Source organism: Mus caroli, unplaced genomic scaffold, assembly GCF_978045245.1.
Source record: "Mus caroli unplaced genomic scaffold, Mus_caroli_1 scaffold_2, whole genome shotgun sequence".
NCBI lineage: Eukaryota > Metazoa > Chordata > Mammalia > Rodentia > Muridae > Mus > Mus caroli.
The window spans coordinates 114,036,986-114,055,018 of record NW_028227257.1 but is presented as its reverse complement, the minus strand read 5'-3'; the positions used below and the strand labels follow the sequence as shown (position 1 = coordinate 114,055,018).

Below are 18,033 nucleotides of genomic sequence, written 5' to 3'. Positions count from 1 at the left end.
ACGCTGTTGCCTGCCCCCCACACCCTGCCAGCCCCAGGAAATTACTTCTAAATTACCTTAGTGAGAAAATAGTGACTTTATTAAGAATTAATGCAACCAAAGAAAGAGAGATTTTGATTTGTTTTCTTTTCTTTTCTTTTTTTTTCTTGGTTTTTCGAGACAGGGTTTCTCTGTATAGCCCTGGCTGTCCTGGCACTCACTTTGTAGATCAGGCTGGCCTCGAACTCAGAAATCTGCCTGCCTCTGCCTCCTGAGTGCTGGGATTAAAGGCGTGTGCTTTGTTTTCTTAAATTGAACCTAAGACTAGGCCCTTCTACATCAATTAACAATCAGGAAAATGCCCCATAGACCTGCCTATGCATTAGTCTGATCAAGGCTGTTTTTCAATAGATGTTCTCTCTTCAGTTGTATCTGGGCAACAACTAAGATTATTCATCACATATTTTATTACTGAAGATTCTAAGTGGTAGACATCTCTAGCTTTCTTGCCACTTAAGGAAACAAGAGAGTATTTATTTTGCATTAATTTGTTCAAGTGTTTATTGATGAAAGTATAACTGAAAGTCAATTCTCTGCAAAGCTTTTGCTTTAGGGCCCATGGAGATTATAACTATAATGAGACAGGACCTGTGCTTCACTAGTACTGATCAGAATCCTTAGTAGCTCAGATTAGAAAACAGAGTACCTAACTTTTAGCAAGTTAGACAAATAACAATGATTTCTTTTTGATGCTACATAGAAAAGGATCAAAACTGCTGAGCCAAAAAAAAAGAAAAAGTTGGAGAAATTATGATTCTAGATCTGAAGTCATATTACAGAGCCATAGTAGTAACAATATAGTGCTAGCACGAAAATAATCATGTAGACAAGGTAAACAAAACTGAGAAACCAAACCTGAAAATATATAAATCCAACCATCTAATAGTCTACAAAGACATACACTGAAGAAAAGACAGCATCTTCAGAAACAGTGCTGGGAGAACTGGGTGCCCACATAGAAAGGAGTAAAAGTAGACCTGCATCTATCATCTCTGCACATAAAGTAACTGAATTGGATCAAAGACCTAAATGTAAAACTTGAAACACTGAAACTGCTAGAAAAAAAATTATCAGAACCCAACATTATGTAGGCATATGAGGACTTTCTGAATAGAACTCCTTTGCCGAGGAATTGAGGCCAACGATTGATAAATGAGACATCATAAAACTGCAAAGCTTCTGCACAACTCAAGAAACAATCAATCAAAGGAAGATGAAGCCACTCAATGGGAAAGAATTTTTGCCAGTTATACATCTGATGGATGATTAATATAAACAATATACAAAGGCCTAAAAAAATCAAACACATATACATATTCACATACACACACACAAACCTGACTAATTAAAAAAAATGGACTTGCGATACAAACAGACACTCTCAAAAGAAATAAGAATGTCCAAGAAATATCTCAAAATATTCATTACTACTAGCAACTATAAAAATGCAAATCAATATTTTTTTTTCCTCTAAGAAACATTTCCTGAAATTTGTAAAGAGGTAGAGTAATTAGGATATCAATGTAATTAGGGTGCAAGTCAAGACTGGGGAGATGCAGTGGTATTTTCTTGGTTTATTGTTTAGAAGTATTGTCTTGGGGTATGGTCAACAACAGTTATAAAAATTATTCAGAATACACAAATCATCACTATACCCTCACACTGTTTTAGTGTCTGGAGTGTAAAAGTAAAGACACCCCAGTGCTCGTGTTTGTCACATGACCTTGTTCCTCCACAAACACAAAGAACTTTCAGGAATTCAACCCATTAATGATGAGAAGGGAATATGGAATATTTGCATTACAGTGAACCAAAATGGCAAAGGACAACTTTCCATGAGAATTAAAGGTTTCTTGAGCATACATTCTGATTTTGATTGAGTTAAAATGAGGCACATTCTTCCATTTCTCAAGTTTGTCCCTTTATGGTCACTGTAGTGTTGACTTACCTCACAGACCTCTAGGCATGGGTAATAATCTCCATCCAGACAAGCTGCTGAGTGTTATTTTTGGCTTTATTTTTTGACCAACTTAGAAACTGCCTCCTTCTTTCATGCCCTGTCCTGCCTGATTTTTATTTATAGTGTTTCTTATAATACAATTTTGGGGAATGGGGGTTCTTTATTACATTTCTCTCATAATTAACATCACATACTTATGTTTTGCCCAGTGTTGTCTATAGTGTCTGCAATAACGCCCAAATAGCTTTTCAACACAGACACTCTTAAGGAAGAGAGAGAGGGAGAGAGAGAGAGAGGGAGGGAGAGAGAGAGAGAGAGAGAGAGAGAGAGAGAGAGAGAGAGAGAGAGAGAGAGACTGAGACTATTTCAAACTCTAATTGCTGAGAACATATATGAGTCTTCTGAAAGCTAGCCTGAGGCGCCTGGGCATACCCTCTCTGGGCCTTGGAATCTCTGCCAGGGCCTCCCTCCCCACAAACCTCAGTGGCACCAGCACCAGACTGGATGCCAAATCTGTCCTGCACATTCTGGAGACTAGCCAAATGGTGTTTAATGATTGATCACTATCCCTAGGAGATTTCAGCTGCCTTTCTCCTCTCCATAGCTCATCTTTTCGGTATCTTTCGGCTAACATTTCACTTTTAGGAAAATATTTGTATCTCAGCATTTTTAATGTGCCAACTTTAGTACATATTAAAATATGTGCACTCAGTCATCCATAGACAGTCTAATGCTATGATCCTGTCTGGGGAGTACAATTGTGGCTAACATGGAGCAGAAAGTAGTATAATTTCCTGGGTGTAGAACAATCATTGGGTAGTAGAGCTAATTTCAAAATAAAATGTACAGAATAAGAGTTTGAATGGAATTACCTTGTTTCTTAGGGTTCCTATTCCTTCACAAACATCATGACCAAGAAGCAAGTTGTGGAGAAAAAGCTTTATTCAGCATACACTTCCACATTGCTGTTCATCACCAAAGGAAGTCAGGACTGGAATTCACACAGGTCAGGAAGCAGGAGCTGATACAGAGGCCATGGAGGAGGGCTGCGTACTGGATTGCTTCCCCTGGCTTGCTCAGCTTGCATTCTTATAGAACCCAGGACTGCCACCCCAGGGCTGAAACCACCCACAATTGATCACTAATTCAGAAAATGCCTTAGAGCTGTATTTCATGGACTCCTTAAGGGAGTATACTTTTTTGTGTGTGATAACTCCAGCTTGTGTCAACTTGACACACAAAACCAGCCAGTACACCTTGCTTGAGTAGATAATGTCCCTTCCAAAAGACATGGGTTATTAAATGAAAATCACCTCACCGGTCAAGGCAAAGGCTACCTCCATATGAGCTGTTGGCCAGCAGTGATCTAGAGGTCTCCTATTTGTCATTGTCCTTTATTGCTTTCCTTAATTTTATGGTGAGACTCTACTCTAACTTGCTTTCTGTTGCTCTAATAAACACCATGATCAAAAGAAATACAATGGAGAGTTTATTTCAGTTTGCAAATTACAATCATCATTGAATGAAGGCACAGTAGGAGCTCAAGGAAAAATGTAGAGGCAGGAACTGAAGAAGAGACCATGTAGAAGCACCCATTTCTGTCTTGCTTCCAGGTTCATGTCAGATGCCTTTCTTACATAGCCCAAGCCTAACAGCCTACAGTTGGTACTATCTTCAGTGAGCTAGGCCATCTTATGTCAAGTAAAATGTCCCATAGATGTGCTTTCAGATCAATCTGATCAAGACAATTCATTAACAGCTGTTTTAGGCCAAGTCTAGCTATCATTACCGTATTCCTGAAGACATAACACACCTTGACTACTTGATGTAAAGAAATCAACCTCAAAGCAATTAGGAAAGTTCCTTGTTTCTGGCTCGATTGTACAGTACAGGGAGATGCTATGTATGCTGCTGGGGAAAATGGCATCGCTAGTCATATTTGGCATTGGATCCATATACTAAAGTTCTAACCCGCCATGGAAGATGCACCTATTAGTACAATAGGAACACTACTGTTATGGAATCACTAATGGCTTTCTTGCTGGATCTGAAGCCTGCACCACTGGCCTAGTAATCCAATTAAAAGCTGGTGGTGGATGTCTTAGGTCTTTGGATTGACCTTGAGATTGTCATATTGTTAAATGGTTCTGCTGTTTAATCTTTCTAAATAATTATGATTATAACCATAGACTTGGGCTCTTCTCAACACTGGTCAGTGAAACTCTGTTTTGCAGTGGGGTAACAGTTTATAGGAAAAATGTGCAACTGGTCAGAGTAGTGAGAGTACGGAAGGGACTGATATCTGTTAAACCCTTACCTCCAAGGCTTAGGAGACATTGAAGAAGATGCTTAAGGAGGACGTACAAGTCAGAGGATGGGAAATACTACTGTGAAATGCTGTCTCCTGGATATGACATGTCTGATGAGGTCATGACCTCAAAACAGCTGTGGTCTCCTGCGCAGACTCTATAAAAGACCAAGCTGAATAAAACCCTAACATCAAAGACACAGTCTCTGGGCACCAACACTTATTGGGGAATTATTAACAGTGGAAAGTTGCTGAGGAGAAGAGAATTATTCTTTCCTGTACATATGGTATTAGTACATGTCCCATGATCCAGTTGATTGCCCCCATAAACCATGCACAAAGGGTGGCTCTAACTGGTACAGTAAATTCTCCCCATAAAGGAAAAAGAAAGACATGAAATTAGGAGGGGAGGGGGGATACATTAGAGGAGAGGTACAGGGAGTTGGGAGTTAGGTGTTAGATATCATTAGATATTGTGTTGTACACAAGCACGGAATTCTCAAAAGAAAAAAGTTGAAAGGAAATGTAACTCTATCTGGGAAAGCACGGGCCACAGCTTAAGTGCAGAGGCCAAAGCACAACTCATGTGGGACTCAGTCCTCTGCTTCCAACAACAGATCCTGGGGATGTAGTCCAGGCCTGCATCCCTGCTTTGTGGTAAGCAAAATTACTTCCTGAGCCATCTATCTGTCTGACCTATGACTAATTTTTCAGAAATTTACAACAAAATAATCTAACCATAGGTGGCAAGTTATTGTCAACTTATTCTTCTCATTCTTAGCATTTTTATTGAAATAAAAGCAGATCTTAAACTAAAAGTTGAGCATGTTGTATAACAAATATTTATCATTTATTTAACACACATGTGAGAAACAGTTACATATGTTACCCTAATGAGGGACACTTTCGGGAACAAAATGCATTCTTTGATTTTTTTTTAGATAAATTGAATATTACTTGTTATACAAAATAATATTTTAATGCATTTAAATTGGTAAATTTGGATCTGTGCATACACTAATAATAATACCATCAGTACATACAAGAGTTCCTTCTGTTCCTTTCATTTTTCATTCTTTTCTTTTTCTGGTATGAATGTAATATTTCAATATTTTTTGTAGTAGTAACTTACTGTGTCCCCCAATCTGTTCTTAGATGCAAAACCATAAGCCATACAGATCTTTCACTTGCTGAGAGTCACACCAAGATATTTTATATTATTTGTGACTATTGTGAAAGGTATTGTTTCCCTAATTTCTTTCTCAGCCTGTTTATGCTTTGAGTAGAGGAAGGCCACTGATTTGAGTTAATTTTATATTCAACCACTGGTTTAGTAGTTCTCTGGTGGAATTTTTGGGGTCACTTAAGTATACTATCACATCATCTGCAAATAGTGATATTTTGAGTTCTTCCTTTCCAATTTGTATCCCTTTGAGCTCCTTTTGTTGTCTAATTGCTCTGGCAAGGACTTTGAGTACTCTATTGAATAGGTAGGGAGTGGACAGCCTTATCTAGTCCCTGATTTTAGTGGGATTGCTTGAACTTTCTCTTCATTTAGTTTGGTGTTTGCTACTGGTTTGCTGTATATTGCTTTTACTATGTTTAGGTATGGGCCTTGAATTCCTGATCTTTCCAAGATTTTTATCATGAAGGGGTGTAGGATTTTGTCAAATGCTTTATCAGAATCTAATGAATAGTTTGGTTTTTTTTTTTTGAGTTTGTTTATATAGTGTATTACTTTGATGGATTTCCATATGTTGAACCATCCCTGCATCCCTGGGATGAAGCCTACTTGATCATGATGTATGATCGTTTTGATGTATTCTTGAATTCAGTTTGTGAGAATTTTATTGAGTATTTTTGCATCGATATTCATAAGGTAAATTAGTCTGTGGTTCTTTTTCTTTTTGGTGTGGTTTAGGAATCAGTGTAATTGTGGCTTCATAGAACAAATCGGGTAGTGTTCCTTCTGTTTCTATTTTATGGAATAGTTTGAAGAGTGCTGGAATTAGGTCCTCTTTGAAGGTCTGATAGAACTCTGCACTAAATTCATATGGTCCTGGGCTTTTTACAGTTGGAAAACTATTAATGACTGCTTCTATTTCTTTAGGAGTTATGGGAATGTTTAGATTGTTTATCTGATCCTGATTTAACTTTGGTACCTGGTATTCTGCCTCAGACTCTTAAACACCTGGGAATATATGTGTGCTCCAATATATTCTTTTAGAAGTATTTGTGGATATGTTTACTGTTCGTTTGTTTCAGAACTGTAGCTGGAACTTAAGGTTCACACATGTTATATAATAACTGGACCACCACACTCCCTTGTAGGTAACATATCTTCCATGGTTATCCATGGTGACAGAAATGAGAGGATTTGTTTCTTCTAGGCTAAATGTACTCATTTTGGAAGCGTATGCCAAATTTTCTTTATGGATTCATCTTAATGACTTGTCCAGCACTTAGCTATCTAAGTAATATTCATGAACATAGAAAGTTGTCTCAAAAACATTTAGACAGTTTTAGTTAATGGAATATAAATATTTATAATGCTGCAAGTTATAATACTCTAATGTAGCCTAAATCACAATAGTTTTTCTTATAGTCAATTATCCATGTCAATTAGTGTCTCTTTAATATTAGTCTTTCAAGATTACGCCTTCAGAGATTTAAAAATACCTTTAGAAATTTAATTCATTTAATAAAAATAAATGAAAATTGTGTTTGCAAATTTTTCATTTAACTTTTTATTTTTATTTTTTATTAGATATTTTTCATTTACATTTCAAATACTATCCCCTTTCCTAGTTTCCTCTTCAAAAATCCCCTATACCCTCCCCCTGCCCTGCCCTGCTCCCCAACCCACCCACTCCCATTTCCTGGCCCTGGCATTCCCCTGTACTGGAGCATATAATTTTCACAAGACCGAGAGCCTCTCCTCCCATTGATGGCCAACTAGGCCATTATTAGTAGAGTTCAAGCCAGTCTTAACCCTATAGAAAGAACTTGTCTCAAAAATAACATAGGGTGTGACTCCTGAATTCTGTGATATAGCTTAACCTGTCAAGTGTTTGTGGACTTATGCCTTGTCCACTAGAGTGTCAAAACCATTTCAAGTATGCAGTGGATCTTTTCAAATTTCAACCTAAGTTTCAACTTTAAGTCAAATGTGCTGCTCAAGTGTAAGATGATCATTAAGCACTTTTTATCTTCCACATTTTCCTTTTTCTTTAACATTGCAATTATGTGGTTTGATCTATTTAGTTGCAAATATAGACTTATTTAGCCTCATTATGTATTTAAAAGCTTTTCTATAATCAATTTAACTATCAGATAGTTCTATGTTTCTGTTTAACAAGTCCATATATATATGCATTTCCATTATATGTACATATATGGTATATGTTATATACTTATACATACATACATATTGAGAGTTTATGTGCTTCTGTGTGTGCATTTTTGTGTGTATATGTCCATATGTATAAATATGTGTGTGTGTGTGTGTGTGTGTGTGTGAATGTGTTTGTGTGTGCACCTGTGCATGTAAAGACTAGAATAAAACCTTGGGTGCTGTTTATCTGGTGCTTTATAAAAGATTGTTGGTTTGTTTGTTTTGAGTGAAGTCTTTCACTGGATTGGAACTCATCATCTGGGACAGACTGGATTTTCAATAGGTCCTAAGAGCCTCATGTTTCTGATGCTGGTATTGAAAGTACAGACCACCACCGCCAGCTTACTTCAGATGGATTCCAGGGCCTGAACTCAGATCCTCATGTTGGAAATCAACACTTTATCAACTAAACCACATTTCTAGCCTCACACATATGTTTTAACCTTAAAAATATTCACATCATATAACTGAACTGTGAGAAACCTGAATAATTTCTACATCTTATTGTCCTTACCTAAAGAGTGACTGTGACCATTTGAAGAGGATAGCTGCAAATCTCTGATATTCTGCTTATTATAAATGTGATCTCCATATGTAAGACTAACACAGTTATTATCAGCAATATCATCAACGTATAAGTGTTGTCACCCATGTCCACACTAACAGCAAAGTTCATATTTTCTATTTGTTCCCTATATCTTTATAGTAAAGTTAGCCAAGTTTCTGCAATGTATGGTCCACCACTCTCTTACTAAAGAGGAATTGTGGGTTTCTGAAGAAAATGATGGATAAAATCAATTTGCTCAGCCGCTGATGATATTTAATGATTACGTTAAAAGGTTCTGATTTTTTTAGTATGTCATATGATTGGAGATTGTGACAAATACTCATATCCATGCTCAGAAGCCGTCTCTGCTTCTTTGAAAGTTCACAATTATATTTCAGACAGAAAAATGTTGGAGTAAGTTTGACTGGCATTTATAGGTGAGAAATTTCCAGATATATACTTTCAGAAATTTCCCTTAATAGTGTTATAGGTAGTGAGATGGCTCAGAAGATATATGTAGTTGCCATGCAAGCCTGGTGATTTTGGTTCAGTCTGGGCCACCCATGGTGAAAAATTGGTTCCAAAATTTCTTCTATCACTTCCACATATATACAATGATACACACATAGCTACACTCACATATATACACCATGCACGTAGACAAACACAAATACATAAAATATTTCTTTTTTATCTAAAAAGTAGTTATAAGATTTTGGAAGTTGACTCCATCTATAAAATGCTCGCTGTGTAAACATGAGGACATGAGTTTAGACTCTCTGTAGCCATGTAAAAGCCAGGAATGGTGGCAAAGTCTATAGCCTCAGCATAAGGTGGACAGAGGCAAGCAGATCTCAGAGTTCACTGACAAGCCAGCACACCCGAGACAATGAACTCTGGGTTCAGGGAGAGAAACTGGTGCAAATAAATAATTAAATAAACTAAGGTAGAGAGTGATGAAAGGAAACACCAAAAGTGTTCCTCTGGGTTACACATACATGTGAACACATATTCTATACATGTACACTGACAAGCATATACAGTATGCACACACACACACACACACCACAGACCTGTGATTCCATAGGAGGTAGAAGCAGGGTGATTGTGACACAAAGTCCATTCTGGGCTACACAGTGAGACCTATTGCAACAAACAATAGCAATATCAACAAATAGCTATTGATTACAAAATGTGCTAGTAGAACCCCCAATAGATCATCTCCATCACTGAGCACTCTCCTTTAATGTGTAATTAAGAGAGTGGATGCTCTAAAGCTGTACAGAAATGAGGAGGGATATTTATTAAGTTCTTTGTTTTCAATATTTGTCTATCTTTTCCTACTTAATTTTTAGATATCTTGTGCAAAATGTTTAGCAGTGATCTATACCCAAATATGTAGTTAACTGAGTGTCAAAAGTGTCAAAAATGAAATGATATTGATGAAATGATGTGATAAAATAAGTAGAAAAGTCATTGCCTTTTAAAATGATGATGAAATGTCTCATCAATAATCATTGCAATCTATTTAAAAATAAGACTATGAACATAAACTTTATCTGTATTATGATTTATATTTAAAATATAACCACAATACACTCTTATTATTACATACTAGTTTACCAAATGCATATTCATCATTATTGAATACCTATTTCTATACTTTAGCTAAATAAATAATATCTATCTATATCTATGTCATCTATCTCTATCTCTCTCTCTATCTCTATCTGTGATGGTATGTATATTCTTGGGCCAGGGAGTAGCACCATTTGGAGGTGTGACCTGATTGGAGTAGGTGTGCCTCTGTGGATGTGGGCTTAAGATCCTCACCCTAGTTGCCTAGGAGTCAGTCTTCCACTAGCAGCCTTTGGATGAAGACATAGAACTCTCAGCTCCTCCTGCACCATGCCTGGATGCTGCCATGCTCCCACCTTGATGATAATGGACTGAACCTCTGAACCTGTAAGCCAGCCTCAATTAAATGTTGTTTTTATAAGACTTGCCTTGGTCATGGTGTCTGTTCACAGCAGCAAAACTCTAACTAAGACTATATCTATATCTATATCTATATCTATATCTATATCTATATCTATATCTACATCTACATCTACATCTACATCTACATCTACATCTACATCCACATCTACATCTACATATTTATTTAAGTAGTTGTGTAGAAGTCATTAAAAGTATTCAATAGACTGAGAGGGAACCTGATTTTAAGACATTAAATTTAACTTAAATCACATAGCAAGTAACAGAAAAATCTAGGATGGAAAGTTGAGTCACTACAGTAAGCACAATGCACTTTATAGGAAGTTAGCATCTTATAAAAACTATTTACAACAATTCTGGAATAGAATATGGATTTTCAGAGGCACCTTGAATAGGCATCTTTTTATGTTTATTTTCGATATTCTGTCAAATGATATGAAGGGGTCATTTGGACTTTGATTCCAATTGATCCTTAAAGAAGCCACTTCCCTTCTCCTTATATGAATTACTGGGAGCCGAGGACTTTGTATAGATTTGCAAGGATTAGGTAGGTAGGTGTCTTAACAATGTTCCCTTTCCCCATCAGCCAGCAAGAGCAGGAGCATCTTGAATTCAAGGCCAGTTGGGGTTTCATAGGAATACCCTGTCATTAAAAGATGTATTATGTAGCCAGAAACCGAAAACAAGCTAGATGTCCCTCAACTGAAGAATGAATACAGGTGAAGAATGCAAATGGTACATTTACACAATGGAGTATTATTTAGCTGTTTAAAATATCATAAAATTTGCAGGCAAATGTATGGAACTAGAAAAAGGAAATCATCCCAAATGAGGTAACTCAGGCACAGAAAAACAAACATAGTATAAGTGGATATTAGCTGTAAGGTAAAAGATTACCATGCTACAGTCTATAGTTCCAGAGGCTAAAAAACAAAGAGGATGCTTGGCTCTCCCTGGAAAGGGGTAATAGAATAGATTGTGAAAATGGACTGGGGCAAGAGGGAACAGGAATGAGAGGGATCAAGTGTGGGGGTGAAGGAGAGAGCACTAGGAGATTTGGGGGGTCTTTTGGGGCAAAATTGAAACCAGATGTCTAGGAAGTTAACCGTAACTAAGACTCCTAGTAATGGGGGATACTAAGTCTGAACTGGTCATGTACTGTAATCAGGGAAGGCCTCTAATGGAGGAATTAGGCATCAACCCAGCTTTGAAACTTTCAACTTACAACCTCCTGCCTGCAAAATGTGCTAGAGTCTTTACTCTGGGTGCCATGAAACCTGTAGGAGTTGGTGACCAAAGACTGGTCCAACTTGAGATCCATGCCATGAAAGAGAACCTATGTCTGACACTGCCTGAAGGGCCAGAAACCAGAGGCTGGATAGCCTAGAGACCTAGAACCAAACAGGACCAAAAACCAATCAACCAAACAAATAAAAAAACAATGAAATGATATAGCATAATCGTTATCAGAGAGGATCTGCCCACAACTGATGGAAGCAGATTCAGAGACCCACAGTCAAACATTAATTAAGTGGTGCTCAGGAATAATGTGGAAGATGGGGGAGGAAGAATAATTGGAGCGAAAGGGGTCAAGGACATCACAAGAAAAACTAAACAGGGGCTCACTGGGACTGATGTGACAATCATGGAGCCTGCAGTGTCTGACATAGGCCCTCTGTAGATATGCTATGGTTGTGTAGCTTGTTCTTGTGGGATTTGTACCAGTGGAGTAGAGGCTGTCTCTCACTTCTGCCTGCTCATAGGACACTTTTCCTCCTATCAGGCTGCCTAGTTTAGCCTTAATATGAGGGGATATTCCTTGTCTTATTGTAACTTGATATGCTATATTTGGTTGATATCTTTGGGAGGCCTGCCATTCTCTGAAGGGAAATAAAGAAGTGAGTCTGGGGGAAAGGGGAGCAGGGGGATGAACTGGGAGGGGAGGAGAGAGGGCAAACTGGGGTAGAGATATAATATATAAGAGAAGAATGAAAAACGGGAATAAATTAGGTTTTTTTTTAACCTTTCTTTTACTGCTATTAGGTACAACATACCATAAGTAATCACAGATATGTTTTCACAAATTGATAAAAACAACAAAAAACTATATATTATGTTGAGTGAAATACAAATTCTTTACTTTGCAATACTTTATTCCATAGAAGGATTATGTATAGAAACTAGATCCATTCTATTTATCTAGAAGGAATGTTAATTTAATATTATCAGTGAAAGTAAAAGCATAATTTGTCAACAAAACATGTTTCTTTTATTTATAACGTATTTATGTTTATGTTTAATATATTATCTTAATCGCATGATCTTGAGAAAGTACTATCTAATAGACTTGAAAGGATAATTACTTAATAGAATTTAAATCAATGCATGAAATACGATAAACACTTTATCTGATTTACTTGTTGATATTTAATTGAATATGTACATTTAATTCATAATTTTGACTTTCCAAAATACTGACCTTCAAACACACTATGTTTTATCCCAACTACTTTGGGTTTAAAAATGTATACTTCATGAGCAATTAGCAAGATTGTTAGGAACTACATCCCTTGAAATTATCCCAATTTTTAAAAAGACTACTGGGTAGTCACTAATTTAGCATGTGATACACACAAAATTCCATTAAAAAATTTCAGTGTAAGTGTCCTTGTACTTTTATCTTAATGTATCTGCCTGACATTATTCATGTACCTTTAAAAATTCATTTTCTTTTTGTTTGTATTATTTGAATGGGAAGTGTAGTAAGTAGCGGCATACATGACCAATGTTTACCAAAAGAAATGTAGGACACAGGATAAAAAAAAGGAAAAGAACTAAACAAGGCATTTTTTTTTTTTACGGCAGAGTACAGTGGTAGAAAATGCACCTATTTCCTCTAAATATATAGATGAGAAAGCATAGGTACTTTTGAGCTGTATTGTATTTTTCAATAAACAAATCAGAAAGGTTTGTTTACAAAGTCCAAGTAGTTATTTCAATGAAATTTGTGAACAATCACATTGCTCTTAGCAATTGACATACAAAATAACTATTCCTGAAATCACAATCATAGGATATTTTTTAAGAACAATATATGGTAATTTTGTCTTCGTTATTTTGCTTTTAAAAATCCAAGAAGTTCTCTCACCTATGTTAAATAAGCAATGACAGTGTGTAATTATTATTTTAAATAAAGGACCAAAAAGAACCATATTCTCAGTGGGGCTCAAAAGACAGAAAGAACTCAGCTCTATACATTGTGTGGATCCACATTGATCTGTGAGACTCTTTTCTGGCACCACTCAAGGTCTTCCCTTCCCTTCCCTCTTTATTATGGTCTGGCATTTATCCTTTCTACCCACAAGGGTTACAACCATCCAAATTTCATTACTTTTTTTAGCTGCCAAGAGATGATGGCTTTTTTTGTTGCTGAAGGCCATTTCCTTCCAGTAATGCAACGAGGAAAGGGTAAATAAGATCTTCAATGAAGAAATTCCATTTTGTAGAATAGCAACACAACAAAATTGATTTCTGAGAGCCCATAAAAGTATTTGATACATATTTTGAAGCTCTGTTGTAAATATTCATATACACTATTTATAATGTTTTATAAAGTCCATTTGCCATGTCAAGTGCTGATCTGACTGTATTTTTTTCTGGAAATGCTACACATTCCTATGACTAAGCTAGCTCATCTGTGAGATAGAAACAGAAGACCATCTTCAGTTAGTGTACAGATCCACTCTCACCCTTTACTGTGATAATGTGTGTCCTTAATAACAAATTTCACAATATACCTGGTGACAATTCATGGAACAAATATCTTCTTTTAATATAAAATGTTGGAGAAATTTTAACACAGAAGGATATAATTCAAACCAAATGACCACTTACTACACACACACACACACACACACACACACACACACACACACACACACACCAAACATGCCACTCAATGAAAATCTAACTAAATTCACAACAAAATATTAACAACAAAATTATTTGTTTGCTTATTTTTAAATTTACACACACACACACACACACAAACACATATATGCATTTTGCCTAAATGTATGCATGTACACTATGTGCTTGGGGTACCCTCAGAGACCAGAACATGGCATCATATCCCCTATAACTGGGGTTATTGAAAACTGTGAACCTCCATGTGGGTGCTAGAACTGAACTTGGGTCCTGTTCAGCCAGTGGCCTTAACCACTAAGCCATTACTTCAGCCCTTCTTTACTTCTTCCTCCTCCCCTCCCTCCCTCCCTCCCTCCCTCCCTCCCTCCCTCCCTCCCTCCCTTCCTTCCTCCCTTCCTTCCTTCCTTCCTTCCTTCCTTCCTTCCTTCCTTCCTTTCACTTTTTACAGTCTAGTTCTTAACCCCCTCCTGGTCGACCCTCCCACAGTCCCTTATCCCAATTCCTCCTCCCCTCTGTCTCCAAGAGAATGTCCTCCCTTCCCTCACCAGGTTTCCCCACTCCCTGGGGCCTGAAGTCTCTCTTGAAGGGTTAGGCTCTTCTTCTTCCACTGAGGCCAGACCCACACTCCTCTGATGTATATGCGTTGGGGGCCTCACATCAGTTGTGTATGCTGCCTGGTTGGTGGCTCAGTGTCTGAGAGATCTCAGGGGTCCAGGTTAGTTGAGACTGCTGGTCTTGTGTGGTCATAGATCTTACTACTGACCTTCTCCTCAGCTGCTCCCAGGCTTTCCCTAATTCAACTACAGGGGTCCCTGACTTCAGTCCAATAGTTGGGTATAAGTTTCTTCATCTGTCTCAGTCAGCTACCTGTTGGGCCTCTTGGACAACAGCCATGCTAGGCACCTGTCTGTAAGCATACTATAGCATCAGTAATAGTGTCAGGCCTTGGAACCTCCCCTTGAGATGGATCCAAAGTTGAGCTGGTCACTGGACAGCCTTTCCCTAAGTCTCTTCTCCATTTCTATTTCTGTAGTTATTTTAGACAGGAACAATTCTGGGTCAGAACTTTTGGCTCTGAGATGGCAACCCCATCCCTCCACTCAATGTCCTATCTTTCTACTGGAGGTGGACTCTATAAGATTTCCCTCTCCCCACTGATGGGCATTTCATCTAAGGTCCCTCCCTTTAAGTCCCTCATAAAATTGAAAGGCTTCTGTAAAGTAAAGGACAAATCAATAGGACAAATTGGCAAACTACAGATGGGGAAAATCTACTAACCCCACATCCAATAGAGGGCAAATATCCAAAATATATAAAGAACTCAAGAACCTAACCTCCAAAGAACCAAACAACCCCATCAAAAAAAAATGGGGTATAGAGCTAAACAGAGAAATCATAACAGAAGAATCTCAAATGGCTGAGAAGCACTTAAAGAAGTGTTCAAAGTCCTTAGTTATAAGGAAAATGTAAAACAAAATGACCCCAAGATCCCACCTTATACCAATCAGAATGACTAAGATAAAACTCAGGTGACAGCACATGTTGGCAAGGATGTAGAGAAAGAAGACCACTCTTTCTATTACTGGTGGGATTGCAAATTGGTCCCACCACTCTGGAAATTAATCTGGAGGTTCCTCAGAAAATTGGAAATAGACTTACCTGAAGATCCAGCTATACCACTCTTGGGCATATACCCAAAAGATGACCCACCATAACATAGGGGCATGTGCTCCTCTATGTTCATAGTGGCCTTATCTGTGATAGTCAGAAGCTGGAAAAAAATCAAGATGTCCTCAACAGAGGCATGGATACAGAAAATGTGATTCATTTACGCAATGGAATATTATTCAGCCATTACAAATGAGGATATCATGAGTTTTTCAGGCAAATAGATGGACCTAGAAAATATCATCCTGAGTGAGATAACTCAGACCCAAAAGGGCATGGCGGTATGTACTCATTAATAAGTGGATATTAGACGAAAATGTACAGAATACCTAGGATACAATTCACAGAACTCAAGAAGATTAACAAGCAGAAGGGCCCAAGTGAGGATGCTTCATTCACATTTGGGAGGAGAAGAAATCAATCAAGGAAGACAGAGGGAGGGGGAGACCAGGGTGCCAGAAGGGAGGAAGAAAGGGGAACATGATCAGGTAAGGGGACGGAGACAGGCTTGTAAAGTGGAGGAGATAGAGAGGCATATTTTATATTAAAAATATTGGGGTATGGATACAATCCTTTATCACTCTATCATTATTCAGTGTCAGTGTTGAAATCCTTTTCTTGATCCCAATATTGGTGATGCAGTTTCATGACCCCTTCCCCTTCTCTGACCTCCCTATATAAAGTACTTCACATTTGTAGGATAACTTCCTCAAGTACCTGGAGCAAACTCGAAGATCATATGGAACCTCAGAATCATCTTAGCAGATTACCATGCCTCAAGTTCACTCATGTCTCTGTACTTATTAAAACTGGTGTTTTGATATCTTAAACAACGGTTTCAGTGAATCTCAAATCCTTGAAGACTTATGTAATAATGTCATTATCTTTGATTAGTTTCCACTCATAGAGAAATCACATTTGTCCATTTATTCCAAATTTTCTTTAATATTTAATCCATTTATTGCCAAGTCCTTCCTAAGTATACATTATAATCTATCTTTGAACATATTACTACATGCACTGATGGAAAATGGGATTGTATTTTAGGATATTTAAATTTTATCTCTTCAGAAATCATACCACAAAGTTATAAACTCCCAGCATATTTGATTACTTACAGTATTGAAATATACATTTCTATTGTTGATGAATGCTATAGTGAAATAGTTAATATATTCATGCACCATTATTTATATAAAAATATGCAAATCCTCTACTGTTCATTTCAGCTCTATTCTAGAATCTGAGTCGGTAGTAGAGATGTTTTCATTTTGATTTTGCCAATCTTCAAAATAGCAGAGGAGCATAACAAAAACTATAAGATGACAAAGAAAGTTATAAGATCAAGAATAAAGAGAATAAAAAACTAAACCTGTTTTGACAGGGTATCAACAATGATCTGCTGGATACAGAGATCTCTTAGTTGAGATATAAAGTTTGAGAAGTAGCTTGACAGACAAACACACACACACACACACACACACACACACACACACACACACACACACGACAACAGGCAACAGAAACAAGAAACAGTATTTGAGATATCCCTTGGCTGTGATATTGCTTCCAGTGTTCCAGGCACACTAACATACCAGTTTGGTAGGAACACACACACACACACACACACACACACACACACACACACACAGAGAAAGAGAGAGAGGAGGGAAGAGAGAAAGAAAGGAAGAGAGAGAGTGGGAGAGGAAGGGAGAGAGGCAGACAGACATGAGATCAGAGGGAGCAAGGGAAAGGGGGAGGAAAGAAGGGAAGTTGGGTTTTGAAGAGGATAGAAAGAAGAGACAGATCAGAGAAGTTGAAAGAGTAAAGAGCATGCTAGAGGAGCTTGCTATTGCTACTTCTCAGTCTTGCTGTTGCCACGTTTAATGAAAAAGAAATGCAGCAATGAAACAGTGAGTGTTTTAAACAGTAGACATGATGATACCGCTTCTAGTGGAGAGTAAATTACAGAAAAGCAACTCACTGAAGTGGGAGAGAAGTATCTGAAGGGTTATTGCAAAGGAGGCTGACCTGAATCAACTTGGTGGCTGTGTAATAGAAATTCTGGTGGATGAGATGCATTTGGGAGAGAAGACTGGAAGATCTCTCTAGAGGTGGGCAGAAGGACATGAGGTCATGAGGGGAGCGCAAAGAATCAACGATGTGAATCACACATTCTGATTATAAACATT

At 37.6% G+C, this 18,033-nt stretch overlaps 1 protein-coding gene across 5 annotated transcripts in view; it reads right to left on the bottom strand.

The window, feature by feature from the left end:
- Window positions 1-18,033, bottom strand: part of Scn9a (sodium voltage-gated channel alpha subunit 9) — a 169,616-nt gene that overhangs the window by 149,345 nt on the left and 2,238 nt on the right. The window contains exon 2 of one of the 5 annotated variants that reach the window (XM_085834816.1): window positions 17,873-17,949. The exons of the other annotated variants lie outside the window; for them this stretch is intronic. The gene's annotated coding sequence lies outside the window, so the exon portion shown is untranslated. The remainder of the gene's footprint in view (window positions 1-17,872; window positions 17,950-18,033) is intronic. 5 annotated transcript variants of the gene reach the window in all.